The sequence below is a fragment of the Schistocerca piceifrons genome, chromosome 4 (genome assembly GCF_021461385.2).
Source record: "Schistocerca piceifrons isolate TAMUIC-IGC-003096 chromosome 4, iqSchPice1.1, whole genome shotgun sequence".
In the NCBI taxonomy this organism is placed as follows: domain Eukaryota; kingdom Metazoa; phylum Arthropoda; class Insecta; order Orthoptera; family Acrididae; genus Schistocerca; species Schistocerca piceifrons.
Window position 1 is genome coordinate 407,644,377 of NC_060141.1, and position 18,878 is coordinate 407,663,254.

The 18,878-nt window shown below is 41.3% G+C and overlaps 1 protein-coding gene and 1 long non-coding RNA gene across 2 annotated transcripts in view; one reads left to right on the forward strand and one right to left on the reverse strand.

Moving 5' to 3' along the window:
• Positions 1–18,878, forward strand: part of LOC124794786 — a 246,117-nt gene that overhangs the window by 12,995 nt on the left and 214,244 nt on the right. The window lies entirely within an intron of this gene.
• Positions 1–18,878, reverse strand: part of LOC124794787 — a 68,508-nt gene that overhangs the window by 7,332 nt on the left and 42,298 nt on the right. The gene's annotated exons all lie outside the window — the stretch shown is intronic.

An 18,878-nucleotide genomic window follows, 5' to 3' on the forward strand; every position in this document is an offset into this window, starting at 1 on the left:
GTTTCACATCCACCTACAGTAAGTAAGTATGCCTTTAGGTTAACACTATACACTGACCAGTGAAAACATTAGCTGGCCGCTGTGGTCAAGCAGTTATAGGCGCTTCAGTCCATGACCGCACTGCTGCTACAGTTGCAGGCTGAAATCCTTCCTTGGGCATGGATATGTGTTTGATGTCCTTAGGTTAGTTAGGTTTAAGTAGTTCTAAGTTCTAGGGGACTGATGACCTCAGATGTTAAGTCCCATATTGCTTAATTGCTTAGAGCCTTTTTTTTTTAAAAAAAAAAAAAAAAAAAAAAAAAGACATTATGACCACTGCCCGCTGTGAGACTGAATGCCACCAGTTGATGTTGTGATCATGTGTTGTGCTAAGGAAAATGTGTAACCGTAGCGAAGATGAATGGGGAATCATTCTGTCCATGTTATGGATACCAAATGGGTAGAAATGCACTGATGTAAGCAACTTGGACAAGGGCAGCTTGTCATCATCTATCTCCTGGGAACAAATACCTCAGAAATGGTGAAGCATTTTGCATGCTAAAAACATCCATGAAAAGGGGTTCAAGGATGGTGGAACCGTAAGTAGGCAATAAAGTGTTGGACATCCAGACCTTAACACAGAACATTGAGGTTGGAGGCTTTCCCTCTCTGAAAAGCAGGATAGGTGGTGATCTGTGGCAGATCTGATGAGAGAGTACAGTGCTGCTGCATGCATAAGTGGTTTCGGAGCAATCCACTCCATGCACATTGTTGAACCGGAGCCCCCATGGCAGACGACCCATGTGTGTTCCCATATTGACCAATGACATTCTCAACTGCAGTTGGCACGGGACCATCAAAAGTGGATTGTGGATCAATGGAAACGTGTTGCCTGGTTGGACGAATCATGTTTCTTGTACACCAGATCAATAGTTGTCACTAGATACTTATACTTTGTCATCCAGGCAAATGGCTGCTCAAAACATGCACCATACCACAGATGCAGTCTGGTAAATATGTTGTTATGCTGTCAGGAACATTTACATGGACTTCCATTAGACCTTTGGTTGTAATCAAAGGCACTGTGATAGCTGAGGATTAGGTGAACTTTAGGGTTAAGGAACATCTGCAGGCCTCCATGCTTGTTGTCTTCCCCACGCAGTGACGTCTTCCAGTAGGATAACACTTGCACTTCACAATTGAGGAGCATGTAATGAACTCGCATCTTTGTCTTGATCACAATATTCAACAGATGTGAGCACAGTGGAACACATCTGGGACACTATCAGACTCCAGCTCCCCACACACGTACCAACAGCCCATTACTTGTAGGTATTGCGTCATCTGTACACAGACATCTGGTGCTACATATCTCCGGAAAACTACCAAGGACTTGTCAGAGTTGATAAACACACGAAAACACTGTGGTATTGCATTCCTAAAGGTGGAACAACACACTGTTAAGTAGGCAGTCATGGTGTCTTGACTCATCAGTGCATAACCGAAGTATAAGTCCTTATATTCACTCTCATTATTCACATTTTTTTCTTCTAATCACAAGTACAGAAATCTTTGCAGCTGTTGTGCTGTAACATCATGTGTGTGAAATCAGTCATAGTGATAGTTAGATTGCTGACTTTGTTAACTAGTATATTTGGTGCTCCTATTTTCTACAGTCTCTTCTACACACATACTCCACTGTGACTGTGTATATGTTTCCGTACAAGCCCTCCAGGAATTCCCATTTCAGCTCCCAAAGCATTTCCAACATACTTGCGTATTAATCAGATTTACTGGTAGCAAATCTAGCAGACTGCCTTTTAATTGCTGTTATGTCTTCCTTTAATCAGACGTGGTGGGGATTCCAGACATTTGAGCAGTTCTCAAGACTGGGTTGCACTCTTCTATATGTGGTCTGCTTTCCTCAAATTCTTCCAATAAACTAAGTCAACTATTTGTCTTCCCTACTATAATTCTTACATGCCTGTCCCATTTCATATCACTTTGCAACATTATGCCTAAATATTTAATTGACATGTCTGTTTCAAGCAGCACTATAATTCTGTATTTGACCGTTCCAGGATTGTTTCTCCTACTCACCTCCATTAAATTACATTTTTCTATATTTAGAATTAGCTACGATTCATCATACCAACTAGAAATTTTGTCTAAGTCATCTTGTATCATCTAACAGTCACTCAATGATGACACTTCCCCATACGCCACAGCACCATTGACAAATAGCCACAGATTGCTGCTAACCCTGTCCATCAGATTATTTATCTACATAGATTCTTATGGAAACTCACTGTCAGTATATTTGGTGCTTCCATTCTCCAAAGTCTCATCTACATACATATTCCACAAGCTCCTGTATTACAAATAGTGAGAGAAAGCTTGTATCTTCATCAACATTCCAGTGGGACATTGTTTCAAATGCTTTTCGGAAATCTACGAATACGGAATCTGCTTGTTGCCTTTCATCCTTGGTTCGCAGATATCATGTGAGAAAAGGGCAAATTGTTTCCCACAAGCGATGCTTTCCAAAAGCATGCTGATTAGTAGACAGTAGCTTTCCATCTCAAGGAAATCTATTATATTCAGAATGAGAATATGTTCAAAAATCTACAGCAAACTGATGTTAAGAATATAGGTCTGTAATTTCTTACATACAAGTTTCAAGTGCAGTTTTCTGGAGTCACTTGGGGCTTGGCACTGGTCAAGAGTTTCGCAATAAATCCAAACCAAGTAATGGACCAATGCTGTACTCTATGTAAACCTGAATTGGGATTCCATCCAGACCAGGTAGTTTACTTGTCTTCAACTGTTTTAGTTGTTTCTCTATACACCAGAGATGCCTATTACTATGTCCTTCATGTGGGAGTCTGTGTGATGATGAAACAACAGTACATTCAAATGAGCCTCCTGTGTGATGATTTCTTAAGTGGGAAATTGAAAACTTCAGCTTTCCATTTGCTGTCTTCTATTGCCACACCAGACTGATCAGAGTGTGACTCAATAAAAGCCATTGAGCTGCTTAGCAATTTTACGAAGGACCAGAATTTTGTTAGGTTCTTGGCAAAATCTTTTGCTAAGGTATGACAGTGGTTAGCGGTTGTATGTTTCATGTATTGGTCTCTTTACAGACCCAGAAATGTTTACTACCTTTTGCCTGTCATCATTTGCGTGTTCTCTTTTGAAATGAGAATGCATCACACTTTGCTTTCTCAGAAATTTTTAGTTTTGTTTTTAAAACACGATCACTATTTTCCATCCTCGGCACAGACGTCTCCAGAGCACAAATTACAATTTGTGTAAATTTTACCCATAATTCCTTTACCTCGATCATACTGGAACTAAATGATGTTCATTTTCTTAAGTAGGATGTTAGCAACTGCACATTTGCTCTATCTAGCAAAAATACTCTCCTAGTCTTTTTGATCGATTCATTTATTTTAGTAATCATCATCACTATGATATCATTATCACTAATCCCGGTCTCTATGCTGAGACCATCGATAAGGTCAGGCCTATTTGTAACTATGAGTTCTAAAACATTTCCATTGTGTGTCAGTCTCAAACTAGTTGTTCAAGACACTTTTTGGAACACATTTTCAAGAATATGAGGGTGGTTTGAAAAGTTCTTGGAACGGAACAGAAATAATCACCGAAACTTTTTGTAATTTTCAGTGTAGTCTCCTTGTAGATTAATGCATTTGGTCCAATGATGTTCCAGTGCCTTGATCCCATCTCAGAAATGAGTTTCTTCTAGGCTTGCAAAATATTTGTCAACTCCAGCTATCAATTCTTCGTCCTTCCAAGAAAAATGATCAGTTTTGGGAAGAGATGGAGGTCTGACAGAGCCATATCGAGTGAATAATGTGGTTGTGGCAACAATTCATACCTTAGTTCATGTAATTTTGCCATGGCGATGGCACACGATTTTGATCCAGCGTCAAGAGTCGCGCCACCTGTCTTGCAGATAATTTTTTTCATTTCTAATTCTACAGTTAAAATGTGATATACCCTTTCAGATGACATCTGGAAAGCATGGGCAATTTCATGCACTTTCAATTGGTGATCCTCCATGACCGTTTTGTGCACTTTTGCAATGACTTCTGGAGTAATGACACAACTCTCTTCCAAGAGCACTGATGTGTCACGTGTTTACAGGCAACAGTCCAATGAGTATCACATGAACAACTTGTTGCACTAGTGCTGACCTCTCATGGTGATTCCAAGAACTTTTCAAACCACTATTGTACTTCACAAGACTGCCTGACCATACCCTCTGCAATGAATCATAGATGTCGCAGTCTACACTCAGTAGGTTGAAGTTGGCTCAAACTAATATTGCATGATCTGTATATTTGCACACTGCCAAGCATAGACTTTCTTTGAATTATTCTAAAACTGCCATGGCGGAATCGGGTGGCCAGTAAAAACATCCAGCAATTAATTTGATTTCACCTAAACTTCTTAAACACACATTGACAACTTTACAGTTTCACTTAAATTTGACATCAGTACAGAGAATATTTTTATGACTGCCACGAACACTCCCTCTCCTGTGGCACCTAATGTCTTTTCAATACATTTCCTAGAACACACTAAATATTTTAGAGCTTCCTACTTCAGATTTCAGCCAGCTCTTGTTCCCAAGAATAATTTGGGCACGAGAAATTTCCTGTACGGCATTAAGTTTGGGAAAATCGCTACAAACACTTCAGTAATTTACAGATAAAATATTGACTGTTGAATTGTCTTTACACTGACATGGTCTAATCTTGTTATCTGTGTGATGACTGACTAGTGTACATGAGAGTACAGCGACTTAAAATGCGGCATTCCCTGAAAAACCCCATGTGCACTCCACATGCACTCTGCTACTCGAGTGCAGTGCACCCCTGACCTATCAGTAGGAGTCCTGCAACTCTCCACCTGATAGCATAGGTCCATAAATTTGCAGCCAAGACCACCACAAAGTTGATGAAGCCTTTGGCCAAGACCCTCCACTAAGCTTCTAACCAAGGGACCCAAATCAAATCTGGGAATTGTGATGCAAATTGTGAGCTCTGATTGCACACTGCACTTGAGACCATCAGTATTTATCACTTATACCACTTGTCCGTATGAACTGACAATGGCCTTACAACCCAAGCAACAGATATCACTAGTGCTGACACTAAGCCGCAACTTGCAGATGATTGTACCCTGCACACCCAGTAGCTGTAGGCAAGGCCTCCTCCACATCTTGGATGAGGATACCCGACAGACATACAAATGCACATTCGATTTCTTTCTGGCCCTGTACACTGTTTCCCTAATGGACTCCATAAGGCACTAACATTGGTGCTCCCAATAACTAGCAAAGCCCTCTCCATGTGTACCTTCTTGGCCTCTGCTGAAGGAGTGGCCGCCTGTCCATTCACAGGGTGAATGGGTTAGGCTAGACAGCAAGCCTCACAATGACCCTTCAAGTCGGGTGACATGAATGTGTTACCATCTGTCAGTCACCTTGCATTGGGGGTGGATCCACTGCATTGATTTGACTGGAAGGTGCCTCAACAGTGGAGCAGGTGAAGCAAGCAACATCTGAGCTGTACCATGTGATGGCCAGATTCTCCATCACACTGTGAGGCAGCCACATGGAGACAGCTGACTGTAGCCAAAAGTGCCATTAGCTGTTTGCAAACTCCTCCTCCATCTGCACAGAACATGGACACGCCCTACCCATTCCAGCAAAACTAGCTTAAGAAATAAACTTTAACAGCACACAGAGAAACTCAGATATGCAAGTTGCTCCTCTCCTGACATGTCACTGACAGTGGCTGATGCCTTACAGAGCCATCCTGGCCATTCAAAACAAATAACAACTTTGCTCCAGACTTTGCGAGCCTGCACGGTTACTGAAGTGTGAGATTACACCTCTTAAACACAAAATCACACACAGAATTTAAGAACTAAAGTATGAAAAAAAGCTAAATATGTAACTTGCTGCAGTGCCGGTGCGAAACTGCCAACACTTGGAAGCTAACTGACTGACTAGACTGAAACGAACAATTGCTTGCTCTTCCAGGGTGTATACGGGGACAAGGAAAAAAAATTCCCGGATATCCCGTATAAAAAATATGCTTTTTCCCGGGCGAAAGTACACTTTTTCTGTGCTAAGTGACAGTAGGTTTTCCGTAGAATTTCCCTCGGAGCTGTAAAACGTATCAATCCTTTGAATGGTTAACGTTTTATACAATCGCATGGAACTTCCCGGGAAAAAAAAAGACGGGGCAAAGAAGTTTTGGAGAGACTTTTAATAAAAAAAAAAGGAGAGAAGTTTTGGAAAGACCTTTGATTTGCAGCAACATATACGCTGCATATTTTCGTATTACAAAAGTATAAATTCGAACTGCACCAAACACGGCGCGTTAGTTTCCGTAACGTTTCGAAACCGAGGTTGCGATGTCCTTCTGTAAGCAAGTCATATCTCAAGCCACGAGATCTCGTCAGCCGATGACAGCAGCTATTCAGAGCATAGGACACGTATAGTCAGCCAATAGCAAGATCACTGGTTACATAGCGCGAACACGCAAGAGGAAAAGTTAACGGTTTACATTAATGTACACAGTACCGTATATCTACAAGAAAAGCTAAGATTTCACATTTAATGTTAGCCTCTAAGATTAACACGCTACAACAGAAGCCAAGCTTTCACATGTAATATTGATCTTTTTTGCGTGTGTTATACTTTAAGACACATCACACAAATGTGCCAGTAAATTTAAAATTATGACATAAATGTCTCGGCTCGAAATTCTTGTAAGTGGCTGGTCCTCAAACTGTTCAGTTTCGAACGCTCTGTGGTTTAGATATCCATCCCACTTTCTCACACGTAACATAATTCATCTTGCGTAAAAAGAAATTTACTTTGAAAGTAACGCTTTTCTAACCACCGTTCGCAATACTATCCGGAGACTCTTAGAAATAGGTTCAATTTTCCAGTTGCCAGAGAGCGCCAGAAAACAGGCATTATTGTGCGTGTGCAACTGCAGTGGTGTATAAAGCACTAAGAGAGCTTACATTATACCATAAAAGAAACAGTGCATCAGAGGATACTCCAAAGAGCATCGGAATTTCGTAAACCATACTAAAATGCATAATTCGGCTTGAAGTGCAAATTGGCTTTTTCCAGATTCACAATGAAGTAGGTCCCATATGATATTAAGCTTTTCAGTGTGGTTTTTGGGATGTATATTTTCTTGGAGTACCAGTACTCTACGATCTCATTTTTGGTTCTTTATTATGGCATAATGCCATATATGGCAGAAGATAATATCGTGCACTTGAAATTGCATTTGAAATTCAGCGAACAGTTGGAACTAGCCAATACTGTAGAATGAAACACTTCGTTTCAAATAAAATGATTGCCTCGGCGGAAAGATTAATAAAGCCAAATTTCTTTAGCAAACTTGCAAAAATAACTTCAGTGTTCTGCAAGGCGATTAATACTTGACTGCTACTAACTTGGAAATAAAATAAAATTAGAAAACTGAAATTAATAATATATTTTTGCCCTCCGTAATTATGTGAATGTATTTTAATTCACTTGGTAGCTCCCGGCCACAGAAATCCGATTTGTTTTCATTTGACGTGGGAGCTGTACACGAAGAGAAGCAGTGAAATCACTTAACGTAAACACGGGTCAGGTGGAGGTTAACCCCCTCCCCACAACTCGGACAACTCTGTGCAAGCGTGAATCTGGCAGCTAGGGCGCGCGAGAAAAATTTTTCTCGTTTGCATCTGGCTGCTTGCTGCTACTACCGATACAGCTAACAGCCAAACTTCACTTAGCGGGAAGCGGGAGAGAGTACTGCTTATACGCGAGTCAAATGCGCATGCGCAACTGACCGCTGGCAATTGGTCAAACGAACCTAATGTGAACAGTTGTGACGTCATGCTCATAGCAAGCAGTTTATTGTTACGAAGAATTACAGTCTGCGCCCTACGGCCTTTGACAATTTTTGCTATTTGCAGACGCTTGTGCGTACACGGTTTTTTGTTGCTGTAAATTGCACATTTCCTTTGCCACTAAAGTTTTACTTTTTCCCTCTCGTTTACATTTTATTGCTGCAGTATCAGTCTCCAGTGGCAGGATACAATAACATTCTTTGCTGGAGAACCAATTCTGCAGTCAAAATTAGAAAAATTTAACTGAAATCTAAAACAATGAAAAATTCTCGGAATTCCGAAAAATTCCCGGGCTTTTCCCGGATTTCCCGGTTGTCCCGGGTCGTATACACCCTGTCTTCAAAACAAACGAATAACAACTGCGCTCCGTACAGGCTGCCAGAAACCACACTTTACAATTACGAAAACATAATATTACGCCTCTTAAATACAAAAAACACATGGAATTTAAGAATTAAACTAAAACAAGAAAAGCTAACTACCTAACTTGGTGCTCTGCTGGTGCAAATAGGTACAGCTGGAGCCAGCTTTTAAGCCTTACAACAACAACAAAAGTCACAATTTTGATATTTTATTGTTTACATTATGTCTGAATTAAGAATTTGTTAGATCTAATTTTTGAAGATGAAGAGCAAGACCAAAGAATACTAACAAAGTGTCAGAATTATGGGATTACAAGGAACAATATTCCATACATATTTACTAACCCTCAGCTATCACGTGAAAGTAAGGCAGTGACATTATGTCCAAATATATTTTCCCAGCTATTCTACTAGAAACGGATTGGACATGGAACCAGTGAGGGCCACATTTTGCTACGAGTACATGATTAGTGCTTTTCTTTTATAGATTGTATACTAGGTGTATTTTTGAGCCTAAGACGAAAAGGGTGCTTTCAGGAGTGAGATGACCATGTCTTATTTCCAAGGAATTCTGATACAAAATGTTATTTGTAAGTAAGTCGTGTGTGTGTGTGTGTGTGTGTGTGTGTGTGTGTGTAGTTCAAGTAATTTGCTGTGTAAGGTAGGATGTAGTCCCAGCATTAAAATTGTAATTTCAAAGATCACGAGAATTGTTTTAATATTTTGCATTGTCATCTCCTAATGAGTTCTGTGTTCGCAAATAATGGGAACTATTTTGCAAATACACAATCACATGCCATAGCCCTGCATAAGTCTCACAGAGAAATACAAAAATATAATTACACTACTTCAACTTAAGTCTACTTATTGATATGAGAGAAAAGAATTGCAGATCACTTATCACTCATCAGATTCCAGGAAAATCAACAGCTGGGCTGTGCACATTTTAGATTTTTGAACAGAAAATAATATATGGCAGTGTATGTGAGGTTGAAGGAAGGGGTCAGGAAGCATTCTCAGAATACTGTCTTGTCACATTTAGGTTATAAGTTTGTTTTTCCTTCTTCTCTAAATGACACATGTTTTATAATACAAGTCCTTATGAATGCCACATGTTGTAGTGCCACAACATTTTACAACATGACACAGTGCGCAATGTAGAAGAATTTTATGGGATCTGACTATGGCTGTGAATGTGTAAGGACATAAATATTGCATTTTTGTTAGTAAAAAGATGAACAGAAAATTATCAGATGTTCCATTTTCAAACCAGATTAGAGGTGCCAGATATAATTAGGGTCTTACTGACTGATCCAGCTAACAGGGCATTGATGACCCATGTTATTTTCCCTCTGTAGACCTACCTTGTTGTTGTATATCATCTCAGTTTGTACTCCATCATTAATGATCTTATTATCTTATGATCTAACCTTTCTTCATTCATGTTCGAATGGGCTTGTATGTGTGATCACAAGAGTGATGATTCCAAAGTATATTTATTATGCTGGCCAGGGGGTCAATATCATAAGGATTAATCCTAGTTTGTTCAAATTTTCTGAATTTCTACCTGAATTGTGCCGCCTCCTAAATTTTTGCTCATAAGTGGCTGTCTATTTCACTTATGTGGCAAGACCAGTCCTGTATTAGGTGTACAAACACTGTTTACATTGCATTCTGTTGAGATTTCTGTAGCCACCTTAGTAAGAAGAAAAAAAGATGCTGGTATTGGGAGCAAATATACGGGATCTTATTTTCTGTACATAGTGTAAATACACCCCCCCCCCCTCCCCCTCTGTAGCTAAAGTCACTAACACACAGCCATACAGTGGCACTCGACTCAAAATTATGGTGCTGGATAATTTTTTCTACCAGTATTTGGCTGGCATGTAGATGAGAGGTGGTTGCATGAAGTTTCTGATCTGCAGTCTTTGCACCAATGTCCTGAATTGCAGTGTCTCATGAAGGCATGTGATACTGTTGATGGTGGTCCAGCCGTCAGATGGGATCATTTAGCTCAGCTGATCCCTTCCCACTATTCATGAGAAGGTGGCTATGTACTGGTATCGGGTTTTGCTCTTTCCCTTCCCTTCATCCGTTGTTGTTGTTGTCGTCTCCAGTCCTGAGACTGGTTTGATGCAGCTCTCCATGCTACTCTATCCTGTGCAAGCTTTTTCATCTCCCAGTACCTACTGCAACCTACATCCTTCTGAATCTGCTTAGTGTATTCATCTCTTGGTCTCCCTCTACGATTTTTACCCTCCACGCTGCCCTCCAATACTAAATTGGTGATCCCTTGATGCCTCAGAACATGTCCTACCAACCGATCCCTTCTTCTGGTCAAGTTGTGCCACAAACTTCTCTCCTCCCCAATCCTATTCAATACCTCCTCATTAGTTATGTGATCTACCCATCTAATCTTCAGCATTCTTCTGTAGCACCACATTTCGAAAGCTTCTATTCTCTTCTTGTCCAAACTATTTATCGTCCATGTTTCACTTCCATACATGGCTACACTCCATACGAATACTTTCAGAAATGACTTCCTGACACTTAAATCAATACTGGATGTTAACAAATTTCTCTTCTTCAGAAACGCTTTCCTTGCCATTGCCAGCCTACATTTTATATCCTCTCTACTTCGGCCATCATCAGTTATTTTGCTCCCCAAATAGCAAAACTCCTTTACTACTTTAAGTGCCTCATTTCCTAATCTAATTCCCTCAGCATCACCCGACTTAATTCGACTACATTCCATTATCCTTGTTTTGCTTTTGTTAATGTTCATCTTATATCCTCCTTTCAAGACACTGTCCATTCCATTCAACTGCTCTTCCAAGTCCTTTGCTGTCTCTGACAGAATTACAATGTCATCGGCGAACCTCAAAGTTTTTATTTCTTCTCCATGAATTTTAATACCTACCCGGAATTTTTCTTTTGTTTCCTTTACTGCTTGCTCAATATACAGATTGAACAACATCGGGGAGAGGCTACAACCCTGTCTTACTCCCTTCCCAACCACTGCTTCCCTTTCATGTCCCTCGACTCTTATAACTGCCATCTGGTTTCTGTACAAATTGTAAATAGCCTTTCGCTCCCTGTATTTTACCCCTGCCACCTTTAGAATTTGAAAGAGAGTATTCCAGTCAACATTGTCAAAAGCTTTCTCTAAGTCTACAAATGCTAGAAACGTAGGTTTGCGTTTCCTTAATCTTTCTTCTAAGGTAAGTCGTAAGGTCAGTATTGCCTCACGTGTTCCAGTGTTTCTACGGAATCCAAACTGATCTTCCCCGAGGTTGGCTTCTACTAGTTTTTCCATTCGTCTGTAAAGAATTCGTGTTAGTATTTTGCAGCTGTGACTTATTAAGCTGATAGTTCGGTAATTTTCACATCTGTCAACACCTGCTTTCTTTGGGATTGGAATTATTATATTCTTCTTGAAGTCTGAGGGTATTTCGCCTGTTTCATGCATCTTGCTCACCAGATGGTAGAGTTTTGTCAGGACTGGCTCTCCCACGGCCGTCAGTAGTTCCAATGGAATATTGTCTACTCCGGGGGCCTTGTTTCGACTCAGGTCTTTCAGTGCTCTGTCAAACTCTTCACGCAGTATCGTATCTCCCATTTCATCTTCATCTACATCCTCTTCCATTTCCATAATATTTTCCTCAAGTACATCGCCCTTGTATAGACCCTCTATATACTCCTTCCACCTTTCTGCTTTCCCTTCTTTGCTTAGAACTGGGTTTCCATCTGAGCTCTTGATATTCATACAAGTCGTTCTCTTATCTCCAAAGGTCTCTTTAATTTTCCTGTAGGCGGTATCTATCTTACCCCTAGTGAGATAGGCCTCTACATCCTTACATTTGTCCTCTAGCCATCCCTGCTTAGCCATTTTGCACTTCCTGTCGATCTCATTTTTGAGACGTTTGTATTCCTTTTTGCCTGTTTCACTTACTGCATTTTTATATTTTCTCCTTTCATCAATTAAATTCAATATTTCTTCTGTTACCCAAGGATTTCTACTAGCCCTCGTCTTTTTACCTACTTGATCCTCTGCTGCCTTCACTACTTCATCCCTCAAAGCTACCCATTCTTCTTCTACTGTATTTATTTCCCCCATTCCTGTCAATTGCTCCCTTATGCTCTCTCTGAATCTCTGTACAACCTCTGGTTCTTTTAGTTTATCCAGGTCCCATCTCCTTAAATTCCCACCTTTTTGCAGTTTCTTCAGTTTTAATCTGCAGGTCATAACCAATAGATTGTGGTCAGAGTCCACATCTGCCCCTGGAAATGTCTTACAATTTAAAACCTGGTTCCTAAATCTCTGTCTTACCATTATATAATCTATCTGATACCTTTTAGTATCTCCAGGGTTCTTCCATGTATACAACCTTCTTTTATGATTCTTAAACCAAGTGTTAGTTATGATTATGTTGTGCTCTGTGCAAAATTCTACCAGGCGGCTTCCTCTTTCATTTCTGTCCCCCAATCCATATTCACCTACTATGTTTCCTTCTCTCCCTTTTCCTACACTCGAATTCCAGTCACCCATGACTATTAAATTTTCGTCTCCCTTCACAATCTGAATAATTTCTTTTATTTCATCATACATTTCTTCAATTTCTTCGTCATCTGCAGAGCTAGTTGGCATATAAACTTGTACTACTGTGGTAGGTGTGGGCTTCGTGTCTATCTCGGCCACAATAATGCGTTCACTATGCTGTTTGTAGTAGCTTACCCGCATTCCTATTCATTATTAAACCTACTCCTGCATTACCCCTATTTGATTTTGTGATTATAACCCTGTAGTCACCTGACCAGAAGTCTTGTTCCTCCTGCCACCGAACTTCACTAATTCCCACTATATCTAACTTCAACCTATCCATTTCCCTTTTTAAATTTTCTAACCTACCTGCCCGATTAAGGGATCTGACATTCCACGCTCCGATCCGTAGAACGCCAGTTTTCTTTCTCCTGATAACGACATCCTCTTGAGTAGTCCCCGCCCGGAGATCCGAATGGGGGACTATTTTACCTCCGGAATATTTTACCCAAGAGGACGCCATCATCATGTAATCATACAGTAAAGCTGTATGCCCTCGGGAAAAATTACGGCTGTAGTTTCCCCTTGCTTTCAGCCGTTCGCAGTACCAGCACAGCAAGGCCGTTTTGGTTATTGTTACAAGGCCAGATCAGTCAGTCATCCAGACTGTTGCCCTTGCAACTACTGAAAAGGCTGCTGCCCCTCTTCAGGAACCACACGTTTGTCTGGCCTCTCAACAGATACCCCTCCGTTGTGGTTGCACCTACGGTACGGCTATCTGTATCGCTGAGGCACGCAAGCCTCCCCACCAACGGCAAGGTCCATGGTTCATCCGTAACAACACAAAACTAACAGTACGCTTCTGTACAGTGCTCTACTCAGGCACTACACTTCAGGAAAAATATTTCTTTGTTACATGTCAACACTTCATAACAGAGTAGTTCATTCGTTGAAGAAAGCCTTCGGCGTCATTCATACACAGTTTAATTATTTCCCAATTTTCACTTTTAACGTGTTAGTTGTATTCCTATCCGTCATTTTCGTCTTTACTTTGTTTCATTTTTGACTATAGAATTTATAGTCAGCAAGTCGGAGTCTACTTTACATATGGTCAGGATGCCTATGACATCTGCAAACCATAGGACTGGTATCTTTTCCCATAAGCCTGTATTACTCCACTAAAAATTGTCTGGGTAAAGTAATACATCGTAACCAATGAGAACGCCTTTCAAAAACAAAAGGATGTATTGCCTTTTTTTAAGCTCAGGATTGAACTCATGTTGATCATTCAGTCGTACGTGGCGTAATATAATCAGAGTTGTTTTTATTATTATTTTCTTCTTTTTCGAATTTTAAATCCCTTAATATTCTGGCAGTATCGCTGAAGCGTGCAAACTGGCGTCAGTATTCGAGTTGCTGACAAGACGTCTCTGACAATAGAGCGCGCTCGGACAAGCGAACGTCCGAGGTATGTGGCGTAACTGCAATATTTATTATGACTCCAAATCGTGGGCTGGCAATGTTTTGGCAACCAATTGCATATTGCTGTCTTCATCATCAGCAAAACAGCACCGCGGGTTGTGGCTCATTCGCATTCATGGTTCACGTAAGAGACTGGCAGCGGTTTTCTAAGGCCGCCGTCGACAGCGGGATTGGCGCTACGTACAGGCAATTTAGCGATATGTAAGTAGCACCAGCAGGTCCAAACGTCAAATTACTATACTAAGACCGAAATGGTCCCAAATTATCAATTATTTAGAAATATCTAATACACAGGCTGTTCTAAAAATCACCTTGTTTGAAATTTCGAAAATACAGACCACATCCTATCCTGAAACAGCGTAGGGTTTTAACCAAGAATTTCCAGGCGTTTAACACTAGCAGAGATATTTTATTTCAGCCGTCTGTGCAGTAACCAAGTACTATTGAATTGTACGAAGTTTAGGTAATCAAAATAATAACACCGCCTTACACTACTAACATTGAAAAATATTCGCATGATCCGGACATCATAATTATATACCTTTACCTGTTATCTACATCATATACACCGTTCGATCAGCATGGCAGCACTTAGTTCACAAAACGTAATGAAAGAAAAAAATATGATAGGAACAAGTAGTTAGGAGCTCAATTCTAATTTTGTACTAAGCTAACTAACATTTGTTCTTTAGCTATGGGACAAGACAAAATTAACGAAATGTAAAGTTTTGTATTGTTATGCGAAACAGAATATCGCGACAACATTTAAACAGTCGGCAGTTTGTTTCTTTAAACTTCGTGTTGTCAGGCAGTATTTCTGTTGCGGGTAACGAAGTGACATTAGCTTTAGCACCGAGTATTGAAAGTGATGTCCAGCAGAAGTAAGTCGCTACAAGAATATGTGCAGTTCTTATTCGATCGCGTTTTGCATCAAGTTCACTTTGAGTGCTAGGATGTATAAAACAGAATGCACATTCGGTTAGACGGAGAGACGACGTTTCATACCTCTCGATTCCTATTCGAGAAGGAACGTTATACAAAGCCCCATTCCAGCATTCCGATTACGGCTGTCGGTCTTTTCCACAAATTACTTCTGGCAAATGTCAGGATTGTTCGTTCAGTGAGGCACGGTCTTATCTTTCCAAGTCTTTCCCCAAATTGGAAAGTTCAAGAACTAAATTTAACTTACCGTTGTTACCTTCCATTCAAATACTCTGGTATTGCTTGAAACGCAAAGTCTGATTAGCCGCAGTGTCGAATATTTCAAACGAAAATCCGCAGGCCGAAAGGGTGGCGGAGAGAGAGAGAGAGGGAGAGAGAGGGAGCCAGTCTTATGGGGTTGTAGCCCCTAACAGCTGCAAGGGAACATCAGACAAATTATAAAATGTTTTGTAAATGGTGTGAATGCAAGAAAGGCAAGTTTAATTTATGGAAGTATCATACTATGGTGAGGAGGAACCATTTCCTACGTTTCCAAAACATTCTCCCTCCCATATTATTGAATGTAAAGTCAAGTCCGACATCCTACATGTTTTTGTAATGTGCGAGTTGTTTGCTCTTCACGATTTGATATATTTATGTCACAAAATATGTAATAAAACAGTTTCTGTGGTCGAAATAATTGTTTCATAACATACAAATTTTCAACAGGAAAAGAAGAGTATCCTGCTTTTGGTAGTCAAGTCAGAGGTTACAATGAGACCAACCTCAGTGCTTGGAAATTTTTGGGACTGATGCCATAGGAACAGTCTAAATACACTTAGATACCAAACAGATTCGTTCTTGATACAGTGGCAGGTGCCCATGACAAAAATATAGTACAATATATGCATTTCATTGGAGTGTTGGAGAAAGTACAACTTTACCATAAAGGCCCATGAGACTGCTGCGTCTGTGGAATAAGTGTACACACACTGAAACCCATGAGAAATTTATATACTATAAAGAACATGTGTATGGTAATGGGACAAGGGAAATCTGCCTCCGCCTTCCGATGGACAGCAAATGTGAATGTACTTCGAGCGATACCAGTAAACAGTTTTCTCCGGTTTTGTTGCTACTAAAGAGAGAACACTATCCAGTTTTGTGCTACTGAAGAAAACACTAGTCTCTCTCTCTCTCTCTCTCTCTCTCTCTCTCTCTCTCTCTCTCTCCCTCTCCCTCTCCCTCTCCCTCTCCCTCTCCCTCTCCCTCTCCCTCTCCCTCTCCCTCTCCCTCTCCCTCTCCCTCTCCCTCCCCCCCTCTCCCTCCCTCCCCCCTCTTTCCCTCCCCCCCTCCTCCATTCCCCCCCTCAACCAACACCTCTGTCTTCCCTCCTCCTTTCTCTCCTCCCTATCCTCTCTTCACCCTCCTCCTGCCCTCTGCCTCCCTTCCTTCCCCCTTCTCCCTCTGCATTCCTCCCTTCCTTCCCCCTTCTCCCTCTGCATTCCTCCCTTCCTTCCCCCTTCTCCCTCTGCATTCCTCCCTTCCTTCCCCCTTCTCCCTCTGCATTCCTCCCTTCCTTCCCCCTTCTCCTTCTGCATTCCTCCCTTCCTTCCCCCTTCTCCCTCTGCATTCTTCCCTTCCTCTTACTCCCCCTCCTCTCTTCCTTGCTCTCCCTTCTCCCTCCCTGTCTCCCCTCCCTCCCTCTGCCTCCTCACATCCTTTCCGTCCCCCATCCTTGCTTTCCCTTTTCCTCCCTCCCTTTCTTTCTTTCTGTCTCCTCCTCTCACCTTTACTCCCTCCTTTCCTTCCCCTCCCTCCATCCCTTTTCTCCTCTCCCTCTTTTCTCTTCCTCTTTCCTCTCTCCTCCCTCCCTTCCTCCAAATCCCACCCACCCTTCCTCTTCCTCTCTCCCTTCCTTCCCCTCCTCCTTTCCCACATTCGTCCCCCCACTCTCACCCTCCTCTCACCCATTTTCACCCCCTCATACCATTTCACCCCGACCTCTGTGTTTTTCCTCCATTCCCCTCCTCACCTTCCCCTCCCCATGTGCTGTTTGGATCCCCACTGTCATTGCTTCTAAGCTTGTTAATTGCAGTAGGGCAAAAGATGTGGAGGTTCAACATTAATTTTTAAGATTACACTAGAAAACACTGAGAAAATGGTTTAAAGAATAACAGGTCATACTCTGAAAAGCAAAATTCACAATCTGGTTAAGCCTAGGCATCGTGTGTGCATAACAACAGCACAATAAGAAAGGTGACTAGATTGGTTGTCTAAATATTGTGCATAAAAGTTGAATCAACAATTCGATTGAACACCGGGATTGTTCTGTTCAAAACTGCTGGGCCAATTTCTTTCTCTGTAATTGTCTGATCTAAGCTTATTCTCCATCTCTGATATCATTGGTGGGAAGTTAAAACTTGCTCTTCCTTTCAGTTTTAAATATTAATTTTCCATGCAGCTTATCTTTCTCATTTTCCTTTAAACAGATTATAATCGCTTGTAGTTGTTAGAGGTGTTTAATAGGTGTTTTGTAATAAATATGTCTGGCAATCTGTAAGCTCATTTTGTGCCCAAGACATGCAGTAAAATACTTGATTAAGAAATCGAGCCTCCGCTCTCAGGGAAAGGAAGAAATGTAGTGTAGCCAAGGGTGTCTTCCTTTTAAGAAAGTGATTTAAAAGTTGGTATTACTCAGGTTTTTAACAGGGGCGGAACTGGAACTTTCTTATGGCTAGTTACAAGCCACCATTCATGTTCCAAAATATTAAAAATATTCCATACCCCCAGGTCTAGACTCCCTATCCTATGGGTGCCCTTAGTAGTTGCATTACTTGATGTAACCCCACAAAAAGAAGTCTAATGGCATGACAGCAGGAGATCATAAGGGTCGTGGGATGGTATTTTCTGACCCAACAACCTCCAAGGAAGTAATGATATTTAAATTGAAACCCTTAGCTGCCGACAGATGCTGTTGATATACATCAATGGGGACAGCTGAAAACGTGTGCTCCGACCAAGACTCGAACCCTGGATTGCCTGCTTACATGGCAGACGCTCTATCTATTTGAGCCACCGAGGGCACAGAGGATAGTGCGAGTGCAGGGACTTACCCCTTGCACACTTCCCGTGAGACCCACATTCCCAACTGTCCGCAGCCTACGTTCATAGTGTTCCTAATAGGTGGCTCAGATGGATAGAGCGTCTGTCATGTAAGCAGGAGGTCCCGCACTCGAGTCCCGGTCGGGGCACACATTTTCAGCTGTCCCCATTGATGTATATCAACACCACCTGTCGGCAGCTAAGGGTTTCGATTTAATTATCATTTCATTCTAGAGAAGCTGCACGGTCATCAATGGTATCTGTTCTTTCGGGAACAGATACCATCTTCATACTCCAAGGAAGTGTGTCATCTAGCACATCCTGCATGTTCAAACTCCAACATGGGTATGCCATCATGCTGGAAGATGATGGATGGCTGTAGCTCTCAGTCTGCGGTAGCAGGAATTGTTCAAGCATGTACAGATAGACATTTCTCATTGTGGTTTTCTCTGCAAAGAAAAATGAGCCTGTCACACTACTGAGCATTAAAACAAAACAAACATTAAGGTTTGAACTGCCACAGATGT